This window comes from Lygodium microphyllum, chromosome 16, assembly GCF_053477565.2.
Source record: "Lygodium microphyllum isolate KBCC chromosome 16, Lygodium_microphyllum_v1.1.10, whole genome shotgun sequence".
Classification (NCBI taxonomy): domain Eukaryota; kingdom Viridiplantae; phylum Streptophyta; class Polypodiopsida; order Schizaeales; family Lygodiaceae; genus Lygodium; species Lygodium microphyllum.
In genome coordinates this window covers 108,942,821-108,958,270 of record NC_141150.1, presented here as the reverse complement: position 1 = coordinate 108,958,270, position 15,450 = coordinate 108,942,821, and the positions used below count along the sequence as shown (strand labels likewise).

The 15,450-nt window shown below is 39.4% G+C and overlaps 1 pseudogene; it reads right to left on the bottom strand.

Annotated features, from left to right (window-relative positions):
- Positions 1–3,546: 3,546 nt before the first annotated feature.
- LOC148023225 (uncharacterized) lies at positions 3,547–14,864 on the bottom strand (annotated as a pseudogene).
- Between the last annotated feature and the right edge of the window lie 586 nt (positions 14,865–15,450).

The following is a 15,450-nucleotide window of genomic DNA, read 5'->3' as shown; positions in this document are numbered from 1 at the left end:
AAAAACATGTTAATCCATTTCTAACTTCAATTCATTGTGTTGCACATCGTAGTGCCCTTGCAGTATTGAGTGTAGCAACAAAGATGCCTTATTGTAAAAAGCTAGAAAAGCTTATTAATACCATAGCTTCTTATTTTAATGTTAGCACAAAGAGATTAAAAGGGTTGCAAGATATGCAACAAGATTTGGCATGTCCCATTCTTTGACTTGAGCATACTTTTGATATGAGATGGTTAAGTATATATAGAGCTATTAGTAGAGTATGCAAGTCTTTAGATGCCATACTTGGTATGACAAAAAAAGAGGCATTGCATATTTATGAAGAATTGACTGAATTTGAGTGTGTTTATTGCTTACATTTTTTAGCTGACATTTTAAGAGGTTTAACAACATTAAGCCAAATGTTTCAAAAAGACTTTGTAGATATCACAACTATAGATAGTCTAGTGTGAAGAATGAAATTATATCCATAAACAGAATAGTACATTTATTGTCACTGTCTTGATGTGAATGCATTAACTGATGTCGGTGTATATGGCTATGATATCCTTCCAAACTATGGGCCTGAAAAAGAATATTTATATACATTAGGATGTGCTTTGCATAGAAATAAGTTTTATAAGCATGATTTAAAACGTAAAATTAATGGAGAAGACTTTAATAGGGCCTTAGAATTTCAAGTTGCTTTTGCCAAGTCAGTGGTAAGCAACTTGAATTCTCGATTTGAAGATAATTCCATGCTTAACTATTTAAAAATACTTGTGCCTACACAACATCCAATACATGAGAAGGCCTTAAAAAACTATGGAATCCAAGATATAGATAAAGTAACTTCATTTTATGGTTTTCCCAAAAAGTTGAATATAGAGGAATTCCCTACAATGATAGAAGTTGATGAGTTTAATAAAGAATTTAGAAATTTTAGGCATCAAGCTTCTAGAGATTGGGTAGGATTCACATTACCAGAGGTAGCTTCAACACTTGCTTGCAATAGTATACAGAGGGATGCTTATCGTTATATTCTTACTCTTTGTTAAGGAGCTCTTGTCCAATGTTCGAGCATTGCTATTTGTGAGAGAGATTTTAGTTCTGGAACTGTGATAAAGAGTAAGCTGTGTAATTGTTTGGAGATTAAGAGTTTAAATACATTAATGAAAATCTTTATTAAAGGACTTTCTAAATTTACTAATATGGAATTCATTGAGAGTATGGACTTATGGGTTGAAAAAACACATTTACATTTATACATAGCACAATGAGTTTGCTAATTGATTTTGTAATAACTTTGCATATTCAAAGGGGCATTTGATTTTTTATGGCCTATGATAATATTGAAGTCATTGTGCATTATTTGGACTTTTGTTATCTTGAATTTTTGGCATTTTTTCATTGGTGCAATTTTTTTTCTCTTATGTGTTTATTGTATTTTTAAAATGTAAACTTTGTAAATTTTTTTCTCTATGTTTAGTCCTTTTTCTATGTTAAACTCCTCAAGTGCTTTTATCTTTTGAGTAGAAAGCTTTCCTATTTGTTTTTAGATAATGTTTGCTCAATTATAATTGTACTTCATTATGTTCTCTTTCATGTTAGTTTTGTTTTCTCTTTTTGGTATCATGGTTGCTTTCAATAAAATATGCTTTGTTTTTTAAAAATATTTTCGTTTTTAATTTTTCTTGTATTTCATGATGTTCTTTTTCATGTTTTTTCTTTTATTTTTGTTTCTTCTAAGATTTAACTTCTTTTCTTTTGGGTTTTTGTTTTAGACTTTCTTTTATCTTTGCGGTTATGATGTATATACTTCTCTGAGGCCATAGACCCATTAAGAGACACAGAAACCACCTCTATACATTTTATTATTATTATTAAAATTTTAGATACATAATATAAATTAAATAAATTTCTTAATGATAATAAAAGTTTTCATTTTTAGGGTATGAAAGATAAGTAATGTAAAAAATCCCAAGGAAAACTTCAAAATAAAGATCCGTTCAAATACTAAAAAAGGTGATTATTTTTTATTAAATATTAAAAAATAAGTCATTCAATTTGTAAAATAAAGAAAATTGGATGGGGAAAAGTAAAGGTTTTGGATGGTTCAAATTTTATGAAACCCCCTTAAGCTAAGACAAGGATATATGTCAAGTTCACAAATTTTATTTTCCCCGAAAGTGGACAGTGCTTCTTTTCCTCTCTCTCTCTCTCTCTCTCTCTCTCTCTCTCTCGTGAGAGGAGGCATTCTATTTTAGGATGGAGGTGGATTGATGTATTCTATTTTGGGGATGGAGGTGGAGAAAGAACCCCCCCTCCCTCTCTCTCTCTCTCTCTCTCTCGGCCGTTGTGGGCCAAGGATGCTCCTCTGACCTCTACTCCGTTGCAACGGAGGCAGAGGTGTGCGTGGTGGTGGATCTGGCACGAGAAGCTACAATAGCAACCCTACAATAGCTTCTTACCTTCCAGTCTCTCGAGCAATTTGGCGCCGCTCGGTTTTGTTGAAGAACCAAGGCCTCTCTTATGCGCTTTTGCTCCTCACCTTCTTTTCTCCTTCTGAAGGGCCCAGGCGTTTTACCCCGTTGAGACGGAGTCATGCTGCTCCCACCACCTCTCTCTCTCTCTCTCTCTCTCAACCCCCTGACCCGCACCCAAAATTTAATTCCGATGCAATTAAATAAAGGTACTAATTAGGCTACCCTTTAAATCCCAAGGTGTACAAATTAGCTTTAGGTTTTATTAGATAAAAATTTATATAATGATATAACTATTAGATATAGTAATGCATTTTTACATGACAAAATATAAGATATTTATATTTTGTATATATTCATATAACAATTAAATTTTGTGTGTATCTCTATATGTATGCGTGCTTGTATAATATAACAATACATATATGAATGGGTGGATTGTGTTTGTGCTATTATATGCATATGAAAAAATATGTGCTCGAGTGATGGATTACTCAAATGCGAAGGGTTATTGATCATAATTTTACTCAAATTTTGTGCTCTAGTGAACTATATTACCATTGAAGAATATGGAATGAAAAACTTAACACACATGGATATTATCGAAGGAGAGGTGGCCAATCATTAGGACATAATGTGCCCTACATTATAAGCCAATTGTTACACCCAAAATAACAACAAAATAGGTAATTAGTTGGTTTGAATTTCCATAAGACTAACACCATCAACATACATACCTCTCTCTCTCTCTCTCTCTCTCTCTCTCTCTCACACACACACACACACACACACACACACATTCCTTAAAATTAGATAGGACCAATACACATGCTTAAAGACATAGAGAATAAAAGCTCAAAGATTTCACAATTTAATAAGAGGACCATAAGAATATAATAATGTAGCATTCCTCCTATTTTGAGATATGGGCTTCTTCATCTTCTTTCTTTGCTCTAGCATCAAGCTTCTCTTGCATTGAGGGCTGTTTGGTTTTGGGTGGAGCCATGAAGGATGATGTTGTGGGTGATTCTACCAATCTAGAAACTCTTCTTTTAGTTAGCCATTTTTCAATGAAAGGCTTAGCTCATTGTATTGTATTTCCAAATCTATCATTAATGGGCATAAAAGCTTGTGTATTGCACATATCTTCTCTGTGAGCTTTTAGAGCTTGAAGTTGGCTCAACATCTTCTTCATAGAAGAACATGCCTCAGAAATAAGCTCCATGTCATCCCCCACCAAATCAAATACATCGTGGCATAGATGTTGCAATGTTGTGGATGAGTGGGTGTCTTCACGAGAGATATTAATCATAGTTGTATCCATGTCTTGGAGATTATCCACATTTAGCGTGGTTGGTGTGTAAGGATCATGTGCAGCCTCATCTTGTATCACATGAGAGTTACTTATAAGTCCTTTATATTTGTCTCTTGGTTCCATGCCTTTATATAAGTCCATACATTGTGTCACCACTGTAGTATTCGATACCCCTATAAGAAGTAGCACCTTGATTTGGTGCTTACATATGTTCCCCAACTCTGCCCACTTGCATGTACAACATGCCCCGCATTATAAACTATGTATTCAATAGTGTCTTTGTATAACGTGCCCACCTATCGGCTGTCCAGGCACGCTTTTAGTGGTCCATTGAGAGACGAGTCTAAGCGATGCCGCTCGGCACTCCCATGGAATGTCACGAGGTTTGTCTCCTAGAGTTTCCTAAATCTGCCTCGCAATGGAACGTTCGCAACGGCTGAACCCACTAGGATCGACCTGAAATTTAGGCTCCTAGTGGACAAGGTCTCCTGATAGTATCCTAGCATCGGTGGATTATGGATATCCTACTTTACGCAGAGATATCCAATCCGAAGTAGATCCATACCACACTTGGTTCAAAGAGAATGGGAAAAGAGAGGGATGCGCCGATGTCGAAGGGGTTTTTGTCGAAAGGTCGAATCCACCGGGGATCAGAAGTAGAAGGAAGTAGAGATAGGGGATGGAAGAGAAGATAGAGAATACCCAAGTGGTAAACACGACAAAAACAAATCACAATGAATTGAATCAATATATATTGAAAGAACTTGGAATCTTTGCACTACTTAGAAGCAATCTGTAGGCATTAGTTCTCTTGGAGCTCCTTCGTAGACCAAAAACGTGGATCAGAAAAATCAGCTCTTTCTCTACTGTCTGGAACCCAAATCTGATGGCTCCGAAAGGGGGGTAAAACCGCAGGACGCCTAATCACGGATCTCCCAGATCACTCCTTCTTCTTTCAGTTCAATTTGCAGTTTTTAGCCTGTTTACAGCGATTGTGACGCGTGCGATTTCGTTAATCTGTCTTTTTTATGAAAAATCTCGTAATTGGCTGAAAAAGCAACTAGCTTTTTGCATGCCATCCTAATCTAGAAGCTTTTTCTAACTTTTTCAGATTTTTACAATAAATAATATCAAAAATAGACTAAAATTATCCAAAAATCTAGTATTTTCGGATAATCCATGCAACTCACACTAGTACTAATGGCTCAGATCACATTGACTCTTTAGATCAATAGAGAAGTCGGATGATGATGCATTCCATACTTTTTCACATTGTGTCCTCATAACATCACGACACCGTTTAACCTCTCTGCCCATAGGGCTTAGTCTCAATCCGATCCCCCTAAAACGCCATGAATTCGGTTCTAACCTAATAATACCTAAAGGTTGAACGTCGGTAAAACCTTGTGAGAAGCCTCCCAATTCTCTAACACCACCCTGTCGTAGGATAGACCCGTCGGGGGTTCTGCCCACCCACTTCTCTTAATAGCTTTAGTTTTCTAAATAGGTCCTACCACATTTATGTGCGACACTTAAAATCAATTTCCTTAATTAAACCTTTTAGAAAACAGGGTTCGTTCGCGTAATTTATGTCTCAGACACAAATACAGAGCAAGCAGTCCTTTGACAAACAAGTTCAAACAAATTCCTTAACTTATATCAAGTTAATCTTTGTCTCCTGCCCATACAGGAGAATTATATATCCCCTTCTGTCCAACAGAAGTACCCGGCCCAAATCACATGGCACCATAAATTCCATCCAATATCTAGAATAGGATCTTCCAATGCCCTAGACATTGGGCTCACGGCAGTCTACAACTCCGTCTCGGTCTAAGCAAGGGGTGTCTAGAGCTCCATTGGCCCCAAGCAACCTAGGAGTGAGATACAACTTCCGTGGTTGGCCTTTTCACCACTCGACCTTCCACTCGTGAATCGAGAAGTGCCCTCTCAGGTTGAAACACGGCGTAACCTTGGAGAGGATCCACCCGCGCAAAATATCCTTCCTTAATTAATCCAATTAAGAACCAAGCACAATGAAGGCAATCGACCTGTTATCATCTTCCAAGAAAACATTCATTTATTCCCATGGCAACTTGTCATCACAAACCCCTACCATGCATTTACCATCAAATACAAACACTTGGAATAATCATCCAAATCACATCCCACAATTAGTTTAATGCAAAAGCATTTAGGAGGTTATTTGGTCATTCAACAAAAACAATGGTATCCCTTTCCAAACATTGTAGGAATAGTCGTGATAACCTTTCCATCACGTATTTACTCTCCCCCTTGGGAGTAAGGGCGGTTTTACATAAAATTTACTTAACACACCCTTCTTTCGGCTAAGGCATATGTTAGGGGTTTTAACACTGTACGCGACGTAAGTTCTATAGGTCACTTGCATTGTTCAATAACCCAACCCTGAATTGGATTGGTGGGAGTCGTAGTTAACAAATGGATCTTAAGACATCTTACTTACAATCCTTGTGATTAATTTTTTGTACTAGCCCCTAGTCAAGCCATGCATGAAGCAACATGAAATTATTCCCATATGTTGAACATGTTATAGGCGTAATGTGTAAATACTTGATAAGATAAGTGCTAGATAATCTCACGTAAACTGGACTCTAACAAGCCTTGCATTGAATTAGAATCTAGGGTTCCTTGTTATTTGGGCCCTTAGGCTAGGTACTTTTGAAGTATCCAAACTTTAAACTAGAACCTTCTATTTCTCAAATCTTAATATCATATTCTTTTGTCAATTATGCTAGTTGTAAACCTTGACAATGCTTTAACTTAGCACTTGTCAAGATTGTGGGAGAGAAGGAAGGAGTCTCACTTGTAGCTTTCCTTGCTTGCACAATGGGGGAATACACACAAGGGTGGAGGCTGAAAACAGTTTTCCTCTTCTTAGTTGTGTAAGCCAAAAGAACTCTAGTACAAAGAAAATAGAAGAACCCTCTATATGGGTCTCAAACCAAACTCAACTAACTAAGGTGGCATACTAACTGAGCCACGAACTAGAGTAGATAAGGATAACTATCATGTAGCTATTATTCATGGGTGGTGTACCAACCGCATCTACAACTGACAAGTCGGTGAAATAAATGCACAACGGTCATCCTGGCGTATCACGAGTGGAGCTCGATATCTCAACACTCCCCCTCGAGCTCAATCCCAATTCCTGCACACCAAGCAGGTCTCTGAACTTACGCAGCTTCTCCGCGCCCAATGCCTTCGTGAATATGTCAGCTACCTGATCCTCTGTGCTGACATAAACTAGATCAATAAGACCTAGTAAAACCCTCTCCCGCACATAGTGATAATGCACCTCAATGTGCTTTGTTCTAGCATGATAGACTGGGTTATTTGCCAAGTGTATACTACTCATGTTGTCACAATAAATGACAACTGGTCCATCTGTAGACTGATGCATATCATAAAGTAGCTTATGCAACCAAGCTACCTCACATGCAGCCATTGCTGCACCCCTGTACTCAGCCTCTGTGCTCGACAAGGCAACTTTAGGCTGTTTCTTGCTGCTCCAAGTGACTGCAGCACTCCCAAAAGAGAACACATATCCACTGGTAGATCGTCTATCAGAAATACTACCAGCCCAATCAGCATCAGTGTATCCATGCAACTGTATCTGAACCCCAGTCTCATAAAATAGTCCATACTGCAATGTGGACTTCACATACCTGAGTATGCGTCTAGCCGCATCCAAATGCGATTTCCTTGGAGCCTGCATAAACTGACTTACCAATCCAACAGCATAGCTCAAATCTGGCCTGGTAATAGTCATATAAATCAAGCTTCCTACTATGTGTCTGTACATAGTAGGGTCTTCCAGAAGCTCACCTGCATCTGCGCTTAACTTCACATTCTGCTCCAAAGGAACTGAAATAGGCTTACAGCCTGTCATCCCATATTTGGACAGCATGTCCAATCCATACTGCCTCTGCAAGAGCTGTATCCCACTTGGTGATCTAATCACCTCAATGCCCAAGAAATAACGCAGCTCTCCCAAATCCTTCATCTCAAACTTCTGCTTCAATAGCATTTTCACATGAAGGATATCTTCATCACTGTCACCTGTCATAATCAAATCATCAACATAAATGACAAGTAGCATAATACCTTTCTCTGTTTTTCTCACATAAAGTGAGAAATCTGCCTTGGAAATCTGAAAGCCAATAGTGACAAGATACTGTCCTATCTTGTCAGACCATGCTCTAGGTGCTTGCTTCAAGCCATACAAGGCTTTCTTCAACCTGCAAACAAACTGAGGATGAACATCATGCACATAACCTGCTGGCTGCTCCATATAGACCTCTTCTTGCAAATCACCATGCAAGAAGGCATTCTTTACATCCATCTAATGTAAAGACCATCCCTTTGATGCAGCCATAGCAATGACTGCTCTTACGGTTGCCATCCTTGCAACCGGACTGAATGTTTCTTCATAGTCAATGCCATATGTTTGTGCATACCCCTTGACTACTAATCTTGCCTTGTATCTGTTCACAGAACCATCAGCATTGTGCTTCACCTTATAAACCCACTTACAGCCAATTGCATTCTTACCTTTAGGCAAAGGTACCAATTCCCATGTAGCATTTGCTTCCAAGGCATCCATTTCTTCATCCATGGCTTTCTCCCATTTTTCTTTTCCCATGGCTTGCTCAAAAGATGTGGGTTCTGGTTCATGTATCACTTTGACCATATATGCATAGTGAATGGCTGTAAATCCATCATATTTCAGCATATCCACAGGATACCTAGCTCTCGTAGACCTGCGCAAAGTAGGTTCACTCCCAGGTGCTCTCAAAACATCCCTGGTCTTCCTTACTCCAGGTGTAACAATAGAAAGAATACCCAACTCATCATCAATGCTCTGTTCTGAGCCACTGGATTCACCATCCACATAAGAGTGACCTGCATTCACATCAAACATGGGTTGATCAACCTTCTCTTTTCCTTTTCGTGATACCTGCATACCACCATCTGCACTGCTTTGAGAAGATTCTCCTGATCTCAATCTGCCTGTCCATGGCGAAGAATGTGAACCACTACTAGAAGATGCTCCAGGTCCACTAATATTTTGTGACTGCTGCTGTGAATTTTGTGCAGCATTACCATTTTGTGCATCTACATCAACAATCACATTTACTGGTTTATACCAGCTACTCATCTCATCAAAAACAACATCTCTGCTCACTGTAAACTTACGAGTAGAAGGGTTATAGCATCTATACCCTTTTTGCTGCAGAGAGTAACCAATAAAGATGCACTTCTCAGCTTTTGGATCCAACTTGGATCTCAGCTCATCTGGCACATGTACATAGGCAATGCAACCAAAAATTTTCAAATGAGAAATATGTGGTTTCCTACCAGTGTACCTCTCCTCTGGAGTCATTCCATGTATTGCTGCAGTGGGAGTCCTGTTCATTATGTAGACTGCTGTAGCAACTGCTTCAGCCCAATAAAAATCTGGCAAGTCTTTTTCATTGAGCATGGCACGAGATACCTCTCCAATATGCCTATTTTTCCTTTCTGCAATTCCATTTTGTTGTGGGGTATAACTGCATGAATATTGCTGCTTTATGCCATGCTCCTGCAAGAACCTTGCAAACTCATTTGAGAGGTACTCTCCCCCTCCATCTGACCTTAGGCATTTTATTTGCAGACCTGTTTCTTTTTCAGCCATAGCTTTAAGAGTTTTGAAATGCCCAAAAACTTCACTTTTCTTTTTCATAAAATACACCCAAACTTTTCTGCTATAGTCATCAATAAAAGTGACAAAATAATGACAGCCTCCAAGAGATGCAGCTTTAGTAGTCCACACATCAGAGTGGATTAATTCCAATGGCTTCTCACTCTCTTGAACATGTCTAGGAAATGGTTTCCTTGCCTGTTTTCCAAATTGACAGGCTTCACATATCTTATGCATTTCTGCAACCTTGAATTTGGGCAATCCTGCAACAATATTTTGGGCCTGCATTGATTTAAGTCGCTGTACATTAACATGACCAATGCGTTTATGCCAGATATCAATATCTGCAACTACACCGGTCCCATATGCAAACATTGCTGCACTCAATTCAGACATGTCTGCATCCAATGTAAACATTCTGCCCTTCTTCTTTCCTTTTGCTATCAAGCGACCTTTATTTTTCATATCCTCAACAAAGCATCCATGAGGATTAAATCTGACCTCCAAGCCCTGCTCAACCATTTGACCGACAGAAACCAGATTCTTGGTGATATTCGGAACATGAAATACATCGGACAGGTATTTCTTTTTCCCATCCTGCATAGACAAGGGAATTTTTCCAATCTGCACAATAGGATGTGTAGTATCATCACCAGTCTCCACAAATCCTGGTTTTTCCATTTTCCTTGCATCCTCCATCCATTCTGCATGACCTGTCATGTGGTTTGACGCACCTGAGTCAACATACCATACATCGTTGCTTTCTTCTGCACTTGTTACAGAATTGTTCATGTGCTGCACCATGAACAAATGCTCATTTCTGTCATCACCCTGTCTACTAGAAGATGCATAATTTTCTTGTTGCAGTTTTCCATTCATGATGTCATTCTGCTTTTTGTAGCAGTCTTTAGCCATATGTCCCATTTTACCACAATAGTAGCATTCAACATTACTGTTTGCATTTTGGCCTCTTTGCCATCCACCACGACCTCTTTGGCTCCCCCTGCCTCTAGAGTTACCACGTCCTCCTCCATAGGACTGGTTTTCTTGAGTTTGCTGCATATTCTGATTTCTACCACGGCCTCCAAATCGGCCTCCTCTACCTCTGCCTCTACCTCTTCCAGCATTTGAGTAGAAGACAGCTTCCTTTGAAGTTCCTCCTGAAGAAGATGCACCACCATTTCTCTGCTCCTCAGAAATTAGAAGAGCAATCAACTCCTCAAAGTCAGGAAATCTTTCACGAACGGAAATGGATGTTCGAAACTGTGCATAATCCTTTCCTAGACCATTCAAGGTCACGGAAACTAAATCATCATCTTCCACTGGCGACCCAATGGAAGCAAGTGTATCTGCAATCTTCTTCACCTTCATGTGGTAGTCATTGATGCTCATATTTTCTCTTTGCACATTATGCAACTCTTGCTTGAGCTGCATTTTCCTGGCTTGCGTATTTGTGCTATACATTTTTGACAAAGTATCCCATGCCTCCTTTGGCGTACTTGCATCCTGAATATGCACAATCATAGAGTCTGAAATACTGATAGACAGCCAGTACATAACTTTCCTGGCTCTCTCATGCCATGCTTTGAATGCCTGCATTTGCTGTTGATTGGGAACATCAGGAAGAACTGGTTCTTCTTCATTTCCTGCAACAAATTCACAATATCCTTTTCCCATAAGGAAATTCGTCATTCTAAACTTCCATGCTTGGAAGTTGTTCTTGTCAAGCTTTTCAGTTACAATCTGTGAAAGAGAATCAGACGCCATTACAGAATCCTGCAAAAAAATTCTGTCACTGCAGAGAACACAGCTTCAGCCTCACAAGGGCAAATCTGCAAAACTGACGAAAGTGGTATTTAACCACACAGTCACTTCCTAGTGACGATTTTGCATATACAGGAACCAAGGATGATTCTGTAACTCCCAATGTCTCTGCACACGAGCATACGATGCAATATCTGTGGTAACTTTTCACCGACCTGTAGAACAGTGGTCGCACAGCATAAAACAGGGCTTTTTTCTGAGTGCGTGCAGAAAACTTCCGCCTCCAAAACAGGCCCCGAAATGGCCTCAAATCAAAAAAACAGGGTCGCCGAGAGCTAAAGCTCTCGCCCGCAGCATATACTGCCCTCTTGCTTCAACGCGAAGGGCGTCTCAACCTGAGACAATGCACTCCTGCAATTTCTGGCTGTGCTGCCTGCAGAGATCTGCTCCCAAAACAGAAAATGAAAGCAACACTGCTCCTCTTACCAGAACACAGCGAGCTTGGCTTGCTTTCTTGAGCTCCTTACCACGAACAAGGCTCTGATACCATGTCAAGATTGTGGGAGAGAAGGAAGGAGTCTCACTTGTAGCTTTCCTTGCTTGCACAATGGGGGAATACACACAAGGGTGGAGGCTGAAAACAGTTTTCCTCTTCTTAGTTGTGTAAGCCAAAAGAACTCTAGTACAAAGAAAATAGAAGAACCCTCTATATGGGTCTCAAACCAAACTCAAGTAACTAAGGTGGCATACTAACTGAGCCACGAACTAGAGTAGATAAGGATAGCTATCATGTAGCTATTATTCATGGGTGGTGTACCAACCGCATCTACAACTGACAAGTCGGTGACATAAATGCACAACGGTCATCCTGGCGTATCACGAGTGGAGCTCGATATCTCAACAGCACTTGTATGCACAATCTTCTAGTGTCGTTCTTTTAGCGACTATATCGTTCATAAACCTTGACTAGTTCCTCCTTGCAATTGCCTATTAGCAAATAGGCCGTATGCAACTAAGTTGGGTTAAAAGGAACAATCGGAATGCCAAATTGTAATAATAGGAATAGGTTCAAGATATTTGCGTATACCGAAGCGATATAGCCTATGACTCACGAATAGGGACGAAGGCAATTAGTACCTGGATATTCAGAGATGGCTTAACCACACCCAACATTGCATTCGAATTGATGATATCGCCCGGACCGATGGCTCCACTGCTAGATGCGGGATTTCCATTGGTGCGTGTCATCCTCCATTTTGGGGCCATATTTCGGCTTGTAAACCTCTTTCTCCCCTTCCCTCATTGGAGAGATGGCGTGCCGAGTGACCTTCTACCGCGATGGGAGGGGTTAGGCTTGCGGATAGGAGGGGAGGGGTAAACACATGTGGTCACTCTCTAAGGAGGGAAAAGGAAGGAGAACCCTCATAGAGTCTCTCTCTAACTCTCTCTCTCTCTCTCTCTCTCTCTTCTTCTTCTCCTCCTCTCTCTCTCCCTCTCTCTTCTTCTTCTTGTTCTTCTCTCTCTCTCTCCCTTTCTCCTCTTCTCATCTCTCTCTCTCCCTGTCTCTCCCTGTCTCTTCTTCTCCCTCTCTTTCTCCCTCTCTTTCTCCCTCTTCTTCTTCTTCTTCTTCTTCCTCTTCTTCTTCTTCTTCTTCTCCTCTCTCTCTCTCTCTCCCTCTCTCTTCTTCTACCTCTCTCTCTCCCTCTTCTTCTTCTTCTTCTCCTCTCTCTCTCCCTCTCTCTTCTTCTACCTCTCTCTCTCCCTCATCATCATCATCATCATCTTTTCTCTCTCTCCCTTTCTCTTCTTCACGGCAGCAACAGGTTGAGGCCTCCTCCAAGGCTTTTTTTCCTTGACAATTGGGGGGGGGCCCTTACCCCCATCTGGGCGGTCGGAATGGCTACATCCATGCAGTGTGTTGTCGAGGGGGAGTCAGGTGGGGAGTGATAGGCCACGTGGCTATTCCCCACAGGCGGGGTATTACACTTTGGACATGCTTCTTACATATGCACATGAAGCCCTTGTACCATTCATTTCGAATCTAACATACTCGACTGGAATCTTCAAAGCCCTCTCATATGAGTTAGCCACTATCTTTTCAATGTTATTGTTTCTCACAAATCCACTTTCTTTCATAGCTTGCACATACCAATAATATGGAAGAGCTCAACTTGTCAATTTATGAAGGAGCCAATCCACTCGTTTGCTAGTCAACCTCTTTGAGCTACCTAAGAATTTGTACTTCAAGGTGCCATGGTATGCCTCTATAGCACCATCGATGTCTTGACCCAAATGTGGAAGTGTATGTGTTGCACGTATCCACATATCTTACAACACACACATAATACAAATATTTAAAATATGTATAAAAATGAAAATATAACAAAGTAATCTGAAATAGATAATTAGGAGTCCTTACCAATCTTGGACTCCCATTATGTTTTGAAGTAGTGCAAGAATGTTATATCATCTACAAACTCTTTTTAAAATATATCTATCATGTCTCTTACTTCCTCCTTTATAGCCCCTTCTATTGCCTTGCATTCACCTTTCATGTTCATAATATTGCCTAGAGCTCAAAAAATCATAGCTCTTTTTGGCCATTCTGGGACTTTTTTAATAAGATGCTTTAACCAACAACAACAGACATGCCATAGGCACAAATAAATAGGCAAATTAAAGACAACCCTACACACAATAAATTTTTCAAAAAATGTAACACTTTTAGTCCATGAATTAAATGTTTTCCAAAATGACGCATGCATGTGAAATGTACCTTAAAGTATCTATCTCTCTTTCAACATCATCCACCAAAAAAGTTGTTGGCTCCCATGATTTGTGAAAATCTAGCATGTGATCTATAAACTTTGTGAGCCAAAATTTGTTTACCTCAAATGTTGCACTTGAGGCTAACACCCAAGCAATTGGGGCATCATTTCAATGGGAGTCAAATACAAGGATTGTGTATAAATTGAACTGCCAAATGCAAGTTTCAAATATAAGCAAAATGCATAAAACTCTGAGAAGTAAAAACTATAAGTATGCAAGAATATAACTTACCTTATACTTATTTGTACCAAATGTCGAATCCATTGCTAATAAGTTGCCATTTCCATATCTATCACACATATCTCGTTGCCATGGTGTTTGAATCCCCAATATGAAATCCTTGTCAGTAGAAAGATTTTGTTCCTCATACACAAACATTTCCTTGTTTTCAATGCACCATCTCTTTATGCTTTCAACATCATTGTCATGTAATTGATATTGGTCGATGGCAAGCTTCCTAGATATATTCATAATATCTTAGATGGAGAGAAAGTCATCTCTTTCCATAATAGGATGATTTTAATTGTTGCTTTCGCGCTGATGCACATATTGAATGTGACACTCCAATACTTGTTGTGGTGAAAAACCTTTGTATAACATACTGGACACCCATATTTTTTCTCTACTGAAAGGAATGTGAATTGACATTTAAATCCTCCATTGCAATGCCATGACAAATCATATCTGCATCATCATTATGATACAAATTGATAAATGAGATAAATGCCGAATTGGTTTCATGGGATAGGCGAGTCACTATAAAATGACACAAACAACCCCTGTTAAGTTGTCCCATTATTTTGTGTGGTCTGTGTTTTCTTGGTTGTCCTTGGCTGGTCAAGATGTCATTAGGACATAAAACCTCCACATTTTGGGTGTCCTTGGGACCATAAGCACACTAAAATTTGTTTTGTAGGAAATGAAAGTTGTAGCTATTAGTGTGGTCAAATAATAAGGAAATCAATATGAGTAGCAAAACAATTATATACACTTACGTGATCTTCTCTATCCATGTGTTCTCTGATGGTTTTTTCAATTCATTTGGTTGTCGTCGATGGTGAGAGTACTTTTTGAAAGTTGTAGGAAAATCAATATTTTTTCCTTCCCCTTATGCAAAATCATTTATTCAACACCATGGAATAATTGCCCTTCTCAAAACCTTATATTTCGATCTCTCGTCATAGACGAGCTGCCATTGTAAATGCTTTGCACTGAATATGCTGACATGCAATGTCAGGGATTGTGGGTTTGCCATATTTAGGAGAAGAGAGTGAGAATTTGGGCTATGTGTATGCACAAAAGTACAGTTATCCCATCAATATATTTTATTAGATAGACTAAATGTTACTTTCCTCTAAAGT